At 36.3% G+C, this 2,264-nt stretch overlaps 1 protein-coding gene across 4 annotated transcripts in view; it reads left to right on the top strand.

The window, feature by feature from the left end:
- LOC106468535 (zinc finger CCHC domain-containing protein 10-like) overlaps window positions 1–1,868 on the top strand; it is a 9,973-nt gene extending 8,105 nt beyond the window's left edge. Inside the window, exons 5-6 of one of the 4 annotated variants that reach the window (XM_022396870.1) lie at window positions 299–494; window positions 1,054–1,868. The gene's annotated coding sequence lies outside the window, so the exon portion shown is untranslated. Of the gene's footprint in view, window positions 1–298 lie in introns of all 4 variants that reach the window. The other 3 variants (XM_022396872.1, XM_022396871.1, XM_022396869.1) reach the window with 3 other exon arrangements.
- Window positions 1,869–2,264: the final 396 nt, after the last annotated feature.

Genomic DNA, 2,264 nt, shown 5'->3' with positions numbered 1-2,264 from the left:
AGAAATTCGTTACCTACTTTTACTTATTACTATTACTTACCTAATTACTTCTATGACGTCTTTCCTACTCCTACTTACTTTGTAGACCCCAACCCCCCCCCCCCCCCCCCCGGCCAAGTTTTGATACCCATGGTGGTCAGGGCATGACTAGTTCATTTTAGTAATACAATCAGTAGTGTAACTATCCTGCAAAGTCGTCTGCCTGAAGCCCCATCCATATTTAGACATCCAGTTAGGAGAACAAATGTTCCTGAATTCCAATTAAATCCTAAAAGGTTCATTTTGAATGTTTCTATAGCCCATACAGACAGTTATCTAGAACTCCCACATTGAACAACATCCATTTTAAACAGAGACAATGCTTAACCTGGTAAACCAGAAGCTGTGCAATGGGCTTCACTAGAAGAGAGAATATTGGCACTAGAGGTGTGGAAATGAGAAACTCCAGATCTGAAACTAAGGCAGTGGCCATCTTATAGGCAAGCTCTATCAGAGTAAGTGTTATGTATATTGCAGAGAATGAAAAGGATTTCTCTAACAATTGAAGCAAAGATATTGTAGAATTATTGATAACTTCCTGGCATTAAAATTATTATAAAGACAAGGTATTTGTGTATGTACAGCAAGAGTTTCCTTGGTATGCAGTTCCTGTTTTCTTGGAGCGGTGATATCAAACAGTTATAGGACAGCTAGAATTTGACAGCTTTCTACAGAGGGTTGAGTGTGTTATATTAAAATGATTTTGGTACCTACCCACATGTTATAGCCAATGTCATCATATCAAGTAATTTTTACAATAACCCTGCAACACAGTTTACATTGCAGAAGGCTTGGGTTGTTATGCTTAAAGTACACCACTCCTCCCTGCATGCTTTCTATATTCAATATAATGTATGAAATCTATATAAGAGATATGTCTAGTGACTCGACCAGTGTTTCTTTGTACGGAATACCATAAATACTAGTTTTCATTGACTGCTTGAGCTATGCAACAGTTGCATGAGTATGTTGTGGAAGCAACTTGTGTACAAGTGACTTGTGTTTCTTTTCCAGATGGAAGGTCCAAGGCTTTAGCCAAAGTTACCCACTGAAAATTCTTCACACCATGACTTATGAAAGCCTATAACTGTGACACATATTCCAGCTGTTCAGTTAAAAGTAGTTACAGCAGTTACTGCTGAATGGCTGCCCTCACCTTGATCACCAGTTCTAAATTACATATGGCTGAGCTTGAAATTTGAGTCAGCATGGTTCAGTGGCTTTGTGCTTTGGACTCGTAATTGGATGTCGTGAATTTGATGTCGTGTTGTATCCTTGATACTCTACCCCAGTTATTTCAGTCTACCCAGCTTTGTGATGGGTACCAGCTGTTAGTTGGGGGTTAACTTGTGATGGACTGGCATCCCATCCAGGGGAGATGAACGTGTCACCATTTTCATCTACTTGTACCAGTTAAACCATAGTTCAGAATCATACCATTTCTGCCATCTTGATGTGAGAGGGATTTGATGTTGATGCTTGAACCTTAGTGAGCTCTGACCTATCGCACAAGGTTCCATTCAGTTTGAAATCACGAAAATATCAAGTGAGTGTGAAAAGATTCAAAACAGCTACATATATTTTTTTTTGTTGTTGTAAAAAACATACAAATATGGAATAACTGTTGAGCAAAGAGTTAAAAAAGACCAAAAGAAAATTAAGTTTTTTATCTTATTATTAGAAAGTTGTAATCCAAACCCAGATGAAGAACTTATGACAGAGAAATATGTCAGGTTGATCAAGTAGACACTCGTCTCAAATCTTTTGTTATTTATGTTCTGTTTTGTATGAGTTTTTTTTTATAATGGAGAATAAACTCATTGCTGGAAACTGGCACCATTAGCACCATCTGTTATTAATAAACTTAAGTTATTGTTTTAAATTCTTCTATTGTATATATATATACCATAACTGGAACAATGAAAATCTAGACTGCATTTCTATATTAGAAAGAAATGTTTGTTTCTTTGTTAATGGATATCAACAATCCTCTACCCATCTAAAGTTCTTTGTTAATGGATAATAACAATCCTCTACCCATCTAAAGTGAGATTGTAATTAGTGCAGGAGCCGAAGAAGCAAATGGGAGAACACCCTCAAGTGTTATCTGACAATATAGTATAGTGTTACTAGTTACTAAGTAACAACACCTTTCATGTATAAGTATTATTTAACAATATAATATAGTGTTACTAGTTACTAAGTAACAACACCTTTCATGTATA

This window comes from Limulus polyphemus, unplaced genomic scaffold (assembly GCF_000517525.1).
Source record: "Limulus polyphemus unplaced genomic scaffold, Limulus_polyphemus-2.1.2 Scaffold3047, whole genome shotgun sequence".
Lineage (NCBI taxonomy): Eukaryota > Metazoa > Arthropoda > Merostomata > Xiphosura > Limulidae > Limulus > Limulus polyphemus.
Note: the sequence above shows the minus strand (reverse complement) of the source record. Positions and strands in the feature narration are given on the sequence as shown.